Source organism: Petromyzon marinus, chromosome 12, assembly GCF_048934315.1.
Source record: "Petromyzon marinus isolate PM22_M1 ecotype Great Lakes invasive population chromosome 12, UKy_Petmar_22M1.pri1.0, whole genome shotgun sequence".
In the NCBI taxonomy this organism is placed as follows: domain Eukaryota; kingdom Metazoa; phylum Chordata; class Hyperoartia; order Petromyzontiformes; family Petromyzontidae; genus Petromyzon; species Petromyzon marinus.
The window spans coordinates 10,488,076-10,500,950 of NC_133678.1; the positions used below are offsets into that span (position 1 = coordinate 10,488,076).

At 38.8% G+C, this 12,875-nt stretch overlaps 1 long non-coding RNA gene across 1 annotated transcript; it reads left to right on the forward strand.

Moving 5' to 3' along the window:
- The first annotated feature begins 4,918 nt into the window (after positions 1-4,918).
- On the forward strand, positions 4,919-8,536 carry LOC142924335 (uncharacterized). The gene is made up of 2 exons (XR_012941532.1): positions 4,919-5,041; positions 6,896-8,536. It is a non-coding gene; the product is annotated as an uncharacterized LOC142924335 (long non-coding RNA).
- The last annotated feature ends 4,339 nt before the right edge of the window (positions 8,537-12,875 follow it).

Below are 12,875 nucleotides of genomic sequence, written 5' to 3' on the forward strand. Positions count from 1 at the left end.
TTTCTACAGGAAAGCCACCCACACAGATTCCTATCTGAAACCTGATTCCCACCACCATCTGGCACAGAATAATTCCCTTATCAAAACACTACACCATCGGGCCCACTGCATTTCCGACCAACACCACCTAGCCAGTGAACTGGAACACGTACACCAGGCCCTCAGGACGAATGGGTACTCAGACCGCATTATTCGCAAAGCTGTTTCTCCATCCATGGAGAAACAACCTCCTAGGAAGCCAATCAAAATCATCATGTTAACATACATAGCAGGCGTTACCAAAAATATTTCCCAAATTTTAAACAAACACAAGATCCCGGTCCAATTCAATACAGTACACAAATCCATGATCTAATCCCATCTGTGAAGGATGTCATTCCTGACATGCAATATCCTGGAGTTTACAAACTGAGTTGTACCTGCGTCAGCAGTTACATTGGGGAAATGAAACGACATGTCTCGGACCGTGTCCGCGAACACAAGGCAGATCTGAAACGCGGCAGAACCAATACCTCTGCCGTTGCTGACCATTGTTATAACTCTGTGGGCTCGCATGATATTCTTTTTTCCGAGACCAAGGTACTCTGCAAACCTTCGGCGTACTATCAAAGGTTTGTTCATGCAGCCATCCAGATATATAAACATAGACATAACTTCAACCGAGAAGATGGACACAAATTGAGCAATCTTTTGAAGGATGTTATTAACCAGGTACAACCCTAACTGCTTTATGGTTGTTGTCTATCATATCTGCCGGGTAGTAGTCTATTTTTTCCGAGTTAACTTCCCCCCCGCATCCCCAGCTCTCTCGGCCTCCCACTTCCAGCCCCAAGTACCCTCTCATAGCGCCCACGCAGTGCTCCCCTCCCCTTACCCCACACCCCCCCTCTCTCTCCCCCCTTGCCCCTCCCCCCTTTCTTAACTATACAACCTCTTGCCACGGCAGCTCTCTCTCCCACTTTGTTGTCGTAGTTTTAAACTGATACGAGAACATTGAGTGGTATTGCACGTTTTCTACTCTACTTCCATGGGTTATAATCAACATTTTTAATGATATCCTCAAATTATGACATTTAGAGATGCATCCTCGGTGATATCAGACGCCCACTTTTACTTGGATCATTTTGCACTGATTGTGGAAATAAAGGCTTGGAGAATTGTACACAACCTTATCCTCGAGCTCATGAACTAATGAAAATTGTTAAAGGAACAAAAACATATATATAATCATTCGCACCATGAAATCATTGCCAGAAGCCATATTTTTCATCAAGCCATTTATCCCTTTATCTGTTTTCTGGATATATCTCAAAGATGAATGCAGTTGATTTTCTGGATACTTGGTATGTAATCAATAAGGTTGACATTTGAAATACATTAAAATACGAGCATTTTCATTGACATCACAGAAATGTCAAGCTGTCTTCTCGTTCATGCATAGACTAACAATTTGACAATGCACGCTTGAATATTCACAAGATTGCAGAGTTCAAAATAGGACTGACGATCTGCGATGGACTTTGATTGCTTAATTGATTATATCCATGTGAGAGTGCATTGAAATACACAATATCTTCTACAAATGACACCTGGAGGCCCTAAACAATATAAAAAATATTAAAATAAATTGTATCCATCATAAAAAGTTTTTTTTGGGTAGGATCGCATAACCCCAATTTTTTACTATGGATAATAGTGGTCACGCAGGCCTACGTGCTAAACTGATATATTGCATCATTTAATTGCAGTACATACTCTAATTTTGGATGTGACACCAGCTCACAAGATTGAACTTGATTTATAAAGGGGTTTTTTTACAACCATTTAAAAACAAATGGCACATTTTACTAGTTTATTGCACCAGGTAGTTGTCGGAATCGAATTGGCAGGTCAATATAAAATAGCCTGTAAGCTGGGCATGTGAGGTTGTTTATTCAAATGGTATTTACAGAGTAAGCATTTAGATGCAACGCTGTGAGTATCTGAGGATGCATGGTACTAGGTATAACTGCATTGCCTCTTCAACATTTTGTAAAGTGTAATACTACAAATTTATTGAGTTTAATAGTTGTTTGTTAATGCACCTTAACTGTGCCCCAGACTGGAATTAATTCTAATAGCAATAATAATTAACAGACAATTGTCAATCCACTGATGGGATGAAGGCCTCCCCACACCATGTTGCTCACGGAGAGTTTTCTTGACCATACTTCACCATGCGGGTCAGTGTTGGTTGGTGAACTGGGATGGGGCATAGATCCGTTTCACATGTTATTAATGACTGATGTCAGCACGTGGCTGGGAATCAAATTCAGGTTGCAGTGTTTGTAGCACACGGTGCTAACTGCTGCGCCTCTGATCCACCCCGATTGTTTTTGCATGGTCGACTTACTTCGAAAAGGTTTGTGAGAAAAAAAAAATCCGCGATGCAAAGTATTTTGCCGACCTCGATTGATTCTTATTTATTTGTTCACTTTGCATGACAGACGATTGCATGGAAGCCCAGCAGTGCGATGAAGCATTGGTATTAGGTTAAATCTCGCAGGGGTACAAATGGAAAGCACGGTAGGTTGAAGGGTAATTAAAGCAGAAGGCTTGCATCTCAGAAATATTACTAATAATCATGTTGTAAAAATCTGAAACGATGCTAAAACTCAAATGTGAAAGGAATGATCAGATTATAATCTGATCATTCTGATAGTTGATCATTATCAGTGGACCCACGACCAATGCTAAATGAGTTGGGACTTTCCGTCAGATTGAGCATTCCTATTGTTTGCAGCACAGGGCTCCAGTAATGTACTATGCAGGTGATAATTTATGCAAAAAATATTAAATTTCACCCACTGGAACTGGGTCAAGGCTCCAATTTCATGCTTGTCTTGGTGCAGCCTCTAACCATTAGATTGTGCTGCTTTGCAAATGACAACAATGGAGAGTGACAGATTTTATTTTACAGGAAATGTGATTGTCAAGATATTGTTGAAGTGGTAAATCTCATCCTCCCCAAATTTACGCAGACCGATTACTTGATTACTTGTTGTTATCACTATTTTGAGTCGGTTCTAATACAATCAATGTACTTTACTTTTTTACTATTAAAATTCAGTGTATTTACATGCAATACTTTACGTGCAATAATGTTGTGTAACTCCAAAATAATAAATTGAAGAGGTGCCATTTTTATGCTTTAAGATGACAACTCAAGAAACACCTCTGGATGTCCTTTGCTTGTGATATTTCTTTAAATGCAGATTAAAGGGAAGGGGGGAAATTAATATTGTGGCTAAGTGTTGCAGGTCATGTGTTTATTTTCCGTGAAGATGTAATTAATTTCAATTAGTTGAAATCCCCAGAGAGCTACTAAATTTGAGTTCTAGAGCACATATTTGGAGAAGACAGAAGCACTGAACATAAGAAGATTAGATTTTGAAGTTGGCGATAGAATATTCTGTTCACTCATCATTGCCCATAGTCTTAAATTCAAGCAGAAATAGAATCACAAAATTTTTGTTTTTGTTTTTACAATACTGTACCCAGCATGGACACTGATGGGCAGTTTTGCGAACATCAATCTTTCACACGGATGGAGTCTGTTTTTTTTTTAAATCAGCAATACCCACCCAACATCACATTTAAGAAAATACAATACAAGCCACTCACATCCCACAGCCACTGGCGTAAGCAATACCAGGGAGGCACCTTGTTATTTTAATATGCTTACGTTTGTCTGCTGTGAAGTCTTATCCCAATGTAATTGACGATCACGTCTCTCCATCGTATTTGTAGAGATGGTTGTGGACGTCGGATAACGTGCTAAAATGCCACGTTTTAAGTGACAGAATGCCCACCACTATTTGGAAAATAGCTATAAATATTACACTGCATAAATACTGTTTGTTTTATGAACCTATGCATGTGGTATGGAAAGCGCTCAATTGCTTTGATTAAAAAAAAAGAATACGAGAATGAACGTAGTTTAAAACTAGATGTAGGCTGAGACAAAGCATAGACTGGGATATTTTATAACACAAACGTATGTTCCAATTTTTTGCATACCAAAGTCCAGTTTTCATGTCCATCTGTCCGATAGATGCATTCACCATATTATTCCACATGTGAACAGACGTGATTGGTAAACTATGAATTACAATCAGTGTTGGATGTTGCGGATTATTATATTTAAATCCACTTAATGATTGACATTTACATACACGGTGAGTGAAGTGTAATGTGTGGCTTGAATGTATACTTTGTTTAACCATAATTTCAAAAGCGCAATTTGTATAGAAAGATGCAACAGTCATTTGGAACAGATGTTAAAAAGCAATGTGCTGACCTGCACCATTGCCACGAAAACTTTATTCTGCCGTTCTTGTCGTGCAAGCATCACAGTTAAGGTGTGAAGATTCGGAGACATTTCAACTGTCCCTTATCTGCTTCTCACCTACTGTACTGTATTAGGGCACAGCATGCATATCTGGATTTAAGCAGAGTCTTGTCAAGCCAACGAGAGCATTACTCTGTGGGTGCAAGTTAAAGCTGCTGGAGGATCAAAAGACATATTTTGTTCCGGAAGGCTTCATTAATTATCCCTTTGACCTTTAATTCACGGATGGAATTAAATGATTAAATTGAATTGGCTTTGCACTTGATGAACTGAAGCACTTCTTGGTAGCACTTTAATAACAGTTGCCCTAATAGCCAAATCATTATCTGGTACAGGAACCACAGGCCACATTTATACAATTATATTCAATGCATAATTGCACATTTGAGTCAGTAACATTCTGAAAGAGACATGTTAATATTTTCAGGTACTCTAATTGGCATTTAATTGGTAAACAACTTTCTCCAGAATGTGGACCATAATATACCTGCTTTACACTTCTACTTGAATGCAATTGTGTTATGCTAGAATATTGAGAATATAGTCATGGCCCTACAAATAACAATTTTTTTTATTTTTAGTAACAAATGTGCCTGCTTGCATGAGAGCATATAAGTATGGAGTTGGAGCTTTCATCACGAAAAAGTGAACGTAAGTAAACATTTCCATCATGCGACAACAATGGTAGCCTTTTAGTCACAACATGCAACCGTGACGTGCATTTGCCATATAAAAGAAAGTGAGCAGCAGGTACTTAGAAGATGTTGGGGACTGATGTTGAAGGGACTTCAGAGCCACTTTCACAAAGACATGGCTTTCATCTAATCGGCCCTCACCCCCAATTCGTACAATTTTTCAGGAGCAGCGAATACCAGCCACAGAAGCAGTGATCTCGCAAAAAGGCGTTCATGCATATTCCGTCCATTGTACAACGGAGCTGTGCTGCTGGTGTGGCACGCAAGAAGCAAGTCGAGGCACAAGCAAATGAGGTGGCGACGCTGTGTGCTCACAGTGCACTGACTGATTGGCATATGAAGGGAACACGAGGAATGGCTCTTGCCGACTGAAAAGTCACTACACTGTTAATCTCATCCTGTGTAGCTTCGAAATAGGGTCCAAGAATAACCACCTCGGGTAGATAATGTGGCTTCATGAGCTATTCTGTGAAAAATGGTCAAGTGAAAAGTTCCCATTTGCAGGCTGTAGTGGACATGGCATTGGCAGCTCAGAGGGCTTGTTCAGCATTGACTGGTTAAGCTCGGGGATGTAATCCTTCCGCAGCACAAGCTCGCTCAGGAGAGTCATAACGCAAGTGCTTTGCGATCCATTGATGGAGAGTTCTCATCAAGCCTTCACGTTGTTATGATTGATGCCCCGTCCTGCAGCTTACTGTGCATCGATGAGCATTAGGTCATTGACATAGCATAAGTCATTAAGTCGAAAAAGCAACATCATGAAATTGTGCTCTTGGGTCAGTGGAAGTGTTAGATACAGGGATTCAGTTAACAAAATGCGCAGTATCGACATGCTGTCTTCAATCATTACGCTTCTCCTGGTGTCCACATCAGGTACGGCTTTTTATTGATCGATCGCCAACCTCTGCCCCAACGTTAAGGATTACACAGGTTATGACATCCCTAAATATTTAAAGGGTAAGTGGATGGGTAAACGAAGTGTTCAATACTATTTATAGTACCGAAGCTGTACCTACATGGGTGGTCGTTTTGAGCCCCTGAGAGATGCAATGAAAACTTGTCTAATGAGGATAAAGGTACTCAAGCTGCAAGTTATCCCCCCCCCCCCCATCCCAGGCTCCTTCTACGAAGGTTGACTGCCCATTAAAAGTTATCACTAAGTGCACGCCTTCACCTAAACTAGAATGAACTTCACCCCGGGAACACATGCAGCACTGTCGTCTCCTACAGACCCGGACTGGATATAGATTTCAGCATGGTTGAGTTCTTGTCCACTGAGTCCGTGTTTGGGGTGTTTTATGTGATTAATGTGTTCGTCACACTAAAAAAGGTCATCATAAGTGTAATTTCAGTTCATTGAAATTGACATTGACACACCTTTTTGGATAAAGGTGCATTTTAATAGCTTAATTACAGGCAGGCGTACTTTCATGCAATATCCTAAGCCAGGATTTTTAGCAATCACGGTTGCAATCGCGATCATAGTATCAAGCCCTCTGCAAGCCATCACGATTCTGAACCAGGGATTATTGTCCCATTATGTAATTCTGAATGGAATTTCTAATTTCAAGAAGCCACCAAGCACGTGGAGAATCATCTGCTCGAGTACCATAGGTTTAGACAATGGAGACACACCACACAAAGCACGTTTTCATTCTTTCCTAAAATTGCCAGCGTATACTGCGGCAGGTGAATAATGATTACATCAAAGCGTGCAACATTCCCTTGCACTGCAACCTTGCATTGTTGCCTCGCTCATAAAGTGTCCCCTGCAATGGCTATTAATCAAGTCCTGTTGTTCCTACGAAAGGTTGATGCTACGGACATCTGGCGAGAAGATCACACTGCAGACGGAGGTGCATCTAGAAACATCCCAATGGAGGGTGGGGGAGGAGTGTCCTGAAGTTTCAAGCTTTCAAATATGACTCTGCAACAAATAAAACAATACATGTTTGGTCTTATAAATATGAATATGTTGAGGTCTCTCTCATTGGTGGAGGGAAGTGGTGGGTGAGTGGAGGGGGGTCACCTCCAACTCACACCATCCTTGTGTCTGCCACTGACTGCAGCTCATAGCCAAATCAACAAGATGCATAAATGTTGTCTTGATACTTGCATTGGCAGTGCACAAATAATAAAAACAAACTCAACGCGTGTGTCGATAGGACTGCCCTAGAAGGGAAAGAAATGTATACAGTAATCGGCAACATTTGGGCAAGTGTCCATTCTTCTTTCTGCTATGAAGGGCCATTGCCCAAGATGTAACCTAATTTATATTCATTTTAAGGCAATGTTATTGACGAATGCGTTTAGTGTTGAATACATCCTATGCTACATTGCCCATATCTATGAATGGCACTTCACAAAAAGTCACGTCAAAGTTGTGTTCGTACCCAGTCATTCCGTTGTCTTTGTTCTCTGTACTATTTAGGTGTATGTAGCACAAAGCCATTCATAAAGTATCACTTAAAGTTGATGCCTCAGTGAAAATTACTGAGTGAAAACCCATCATTTATGAAGAAGGGTATCATAATGTAATGCCCCTTATATCCTCTCAGTGATGGTGAAAAAAAAACTAAAATATTTTGATGAATATCTTATTTGTGATGTACCAACAGTCAAAACATTCAAAGTGTTTGATTTACCTCCATCTTAGGAGCAGTAGTTAGCAGGATAGCCATATGCCAATTATTTATAAATAATGTAACCATGTATTGATGATCATTCTGTAATATTATGTGCAATCCCATAATTAATAACAATAACACTGAATGGTGAAGTAGCAGTTTGAATGAGGTTGTTTGACTGCCCTATCCCTTTGATATGGTCTGATTTCAATACAACTCTCTGATGGCAAGCAGCACGTGCTGCATTCATATATTAAAACAGAAAATGGTTATTCCAAATGTACTGTTACTGCCACTTCAAAGATATTCCTTGTCAAGCTCCCCCATAAAAAGAATACACATCGCCCATAATATCCCCTTTTTAAAAATAAATAAGTATGTTTTTTTCATATTTTGTGCCAATGGATTTAATATCATTAAGTCTATTTACCTTGCTTGTTTCACTTTAAGATTCCACAGTGTCGTTTTAAGAATATATTTTTACTGCAACTGAAAACCATCTTTCATCACTAATAATATTAGATTTTAAAATGAAAACAATTATGAATGAGATGATTGAAATGATATTGTTGTGGGTTAAAACGGAGGACATTTTAAAATGGCAGACATTCTAAAATGTTCCAGCAGAGCAACCCAGTTGAATTTCAACCATTTACCAGTCTATGGAAATACCGTTATATATGCGGCTCAAATGAATAATTTCAACAACACGGTAAAACTGTGGAAATGTATTACGAGGCTCGCCAAATTGTTCTCATCTTACACAGCAATGATGAAGGAAATTTAAATCGCACGTGTGTGTGTGGAATAAAATAAAATGAAAAGCAAGTAGAGCCCTTACAATTTGCATGAAGATAATTCGGTCTGGTGAAAAAAATAAACTCACGAAACTCATAAAAGCAGTGAAACTAAGAAATATAGTTACTGCTCTCCGTGAGGAAGAAGAGCGCTTTGTGTTGCCTTCAGAGACACTTCTTGACATCATGGGACAGAGAACAACAAACAAAAATCTGTCTGCATTGTGATGGCAAATTCTCCTGATGTCATAAGACGAGATAAGCTTAACAAAGCGCATTACAAATGTTGTTCATTAACATAAAATTAGGTAAAATTTTGATTTTAAAGCTTTCGTGACTGCAGGGATTCATATTCTTCGTTCTTTCGGTAAAGTCACGTAGAAGGCAAACAATAAAAAAATATATATTATTTTTTATTTTTCTTATTTTATTGTTTCCCTTCTACGTGACTTTATATTTTTATTATTTATTGTTTCCCTTCTACGTGACTTTACCGAAAGAACCAATAACATAAAATTAGGTACTTTATTGTTTTACAAATTTATGTAATTATATCAGCCAAGTCTAAGCAATTTCTCTCCTCCACTGAGCAATGAAGCAGCACTCATTTCTGTTGGTGGCCTTGAACATTCCATAAGTCCATGGTGCGTTACAGTTTCACCATAGAACCACCACTGCTGACTGCTCATACAATAGTACAAATTTGTATCAACCTCATGGCGATGATAGTCGGAGTTGACACCCCATCGGAATTTAAACTCACAACGTCGCGCATCAAACACCCTAATGGCGGCGGTGTCAAATAGCCAGATTGTTACAATTTGAGTGCATATGTCATATTAAATTGCTTGCAGATGCGATTAACGTACAGTATTCTTAACGACCAAATAACCGGGAGTGTGCCCATCGCATTAGATCGTGGAATCTATGCAAATTCGAGTCTGTGCTTGAATGCACAACAGGTTGTTGAAGGCTGAAGCGATATGTGGTGTGCAGTGGAGGGCAGTTCAGCAACACCCATTGTTGTACTTTACTGCTATGTTTCCACATCTGTATCTCCCTCCTTCAACCTACACTCACCAATGTAGTTAACTACGGTCAAATAACCTCCATGAGCTGTGAAGGTGTGGGGAAGTCCTCATCCAGCAGTGGCTTCACATAATATTTACCAATTTGTTTTATAATGTTGTTAATGTGAAGTGCTTTAATGTTTTGGATACATTTGTATGGTACGTGTGGAACATAGCAGACGCTAGCCTCGAAATATTACTGAGTTTCATCTAATGGAAACATTCGATTATGGAAACATTCGATTAAACTCAGGAGACAGGGAAGAAATTTGCCCAACATTATAAACAGCGTGTACGAGGCATGGTATTGCATTCGGAACAAATATATAAACAGCACAACGTGGAGTGTATCAATGTGCAGAGTGTATTGTCATGTAGGCCATTAGCATGAATCGTCAAGCAAGTGCAGTATTGTGCCAAGGAGTTTGCCCGTGGGTTACTCTGAAATGCAAACCCGAGTTTTATATTATAACATTGAATTTTGATCCACTAAAGAAAATATTTAAATGGAATTTGAACACTATGCACACGGTCGACATTTCAAACAATACAATTTTAAATAACATCTACAGGACATTATTTTGGATTTTGCCCTGCAAGTTAGGTACATTACAAAACGTATGTCTTGATACAATTATTTATTTTCAGATTTAATGAGAGGTCTTCACAATAAAGCCCACAGAAATGCAATGACTGTCCCAGAATCCACTCCACATTTTCAAAACCAATCTTCATGATATATGACTGGATTATCTGTGCCTTATTGATGCTGCCTGTAATATAACTTATATATTGTGTTTCTTTCTCAACAGCCATGCATGCACATGCACTAATACCTAAATATAGGTTATTGGAATTGAAATCAAATCCACCTTCCAGCTCATTGTATGTGGTATAGCTTGTCACATTAACCATTTCATATTGATTTATAGAGATATAAGTTTACTGTTCTTATTGCTGTATGTTATTGCAAAAATATAGATACCAATTAATTGTGAAATATGTGGCTGCGGTTTCAAAAACGTACTGTTTATTAAACATGTATACTATAATACTATATCACAAGCCGGGTGGCATAGCAGTCATCACAAGTTGCGATTTAAAATCCCGTTATGGCTTCGACTTGTGCATAAATGCTTCCAGGATCGATAAAATTAGGGCCACTTTGTGGGGAATTCTAAAGTGGTTCGTCCTTTGGAGTGTTAACCCCTTACCATAGCAATGTGGTATTTCTAGCACTGGGCTCCAGGCTTTAAACAGCTGATGAGCATGACCCCACGTTCAATTGAGTAAGAAACCACTTTGACGTTATATATTACGATAACATATATGAGCTGTATGTGTGTTTATATCTTATGAAACTCTTTGTGATGAGCACAGCATTTGGTATTTGTGGTAAAATAACGTAAGAAACAAACATCTCAAAGGCTGAGCTGTTAAAAAAAAATGTATTCGATTCGAAATGTTGAGAAATAAATCAAAGGTGTTGAATAATGTCTCATGTCAGGTAAAGTGAAATTCTGGATTGAATTAGGCATTGGTGAAATATGCAGTCAGGCAATGTGCATTTGCTAATATAGCCATCTCTCAGCATCTGGTGTCACAACAAGGCATGCGGCTGTTTCTCCCTGTGTTAAAGACGCGGGAAAGCCGCGTCATTTCGTTGCCGCTGCACAGGTGCACGTTGAGCGTTCATAATGCAACCCAAAAGTAACTCTGTCCCATGCATTCTTAATTGGATCTTTAGACTCGGCATTTGCGAGCAACAAAATTGTGTGTGTGTGTGTACGTCCTCAGAGTGAGGGAAACAGCAGGATACAGGCACTAACAATTTCCTCACCTGAATGCCAAGCACATGTCCATTGGCAATAAAACGACTAAAGGTTTTATATTACTGGTGGCAACAGAATGCCTTTTATGAATCCAGGAAGACAGAATTGAGTCCAAAGCCTTTTTTTCAAGAGCTTCCTGCTGGAGATTACTGATAAATTACTTACTGAATATTTTAGCATGTGATAACACACTAGAATGCCAAGATAAATTATCTAGACGCAAAGAACATGCAAAAAGGAGTTGGATTCTGAGTCCCGACTGGGTCATGTCGAGCCTCAGCTGTAATCTATCTCAAAGGCCGAGGTTGTAGATTGCTGCAGGATGAGAGCGCACTATCCATAGCAAGATGGGATTTTCATGTCCATTCTATAATTGCAGGAATTCCATAACGATGACACCGCGCTGTCAAATTCAGAGGGGAATTGCTGCCTCCTGAATGTGTCGTGCTGAATTCTTGCAGGTTCTGTTCTCAGGCAACGGCACTGATCTTGTGTATGAAATGTCAGTGGACACTGACAAGGCACATTTTTTTCCACATTTTTAATGTAGAAAATTCACACTAATGAGAATACAAGTTCAAAATTGTATATTACGCTATAAAATTGTCAACATTTGGTTTGTGGTTATACTATTACAAACCATGCTTAATTTGTAAAGTAAAATCATAAAGACGTAGTTTTTTCGCATTATATATAACTATGTCATATCCACAACATTGCATTTCAAATTAATTATATTAAAACATCTACGTTTCAATTAAGACTTCCGTTTGTTTTGTTTATATTTGGGTATAATGTTTTGATCTTGGGACAGCAATGCACATTTCTTAGTTTCCAGGGATACAGGGAAGGCACCAATTTCATTTTATTGTATTTTATTTTCCCACCTATAAAAATAATGGACGAGAGAAGAATGTTTCTGTTCATCCAGAAAGGGGGACTTTGGAAAAGGCAAAAGAAAATTGGCGTCAAGGTCGTTGATACTGAAAATGTATGCAGCAATTTAGCACCAGCGATTCTTGAGTTTAGCTAACTTAACTTTCACATAATGATTTAAGCATGCTAAAAATGTTGTTCATATTACTCTTGAAGAAGCAAATGTTGCATGCCACTGTATGTAACAAGGCGAGCTCCATGTGGGACCAGTTGTTGAAACATAACTGGAACACACGTCACAGTATGTAACGTAGGGTAGTCATTGAGGACATACAGGATCGGTATGCTTACATAAATGAAGTGAACATGAACAGGCTGGAGTATTTTTTTGTAAAACAAAACTCAATAATGAACAGCTACATACCAATATGTCCAAAGAATGAGAAACATGGACATTGATAAATAAAATTGAACAAAATCGGAAAAGTTTACAAAGAAGCATGGATAAGGTGTGCTTATTTGGATTGAATTGTGAGACAGGAAGAGGAAAACATTGACTATAACACAGATGTCGTGTCGACTGTTAAT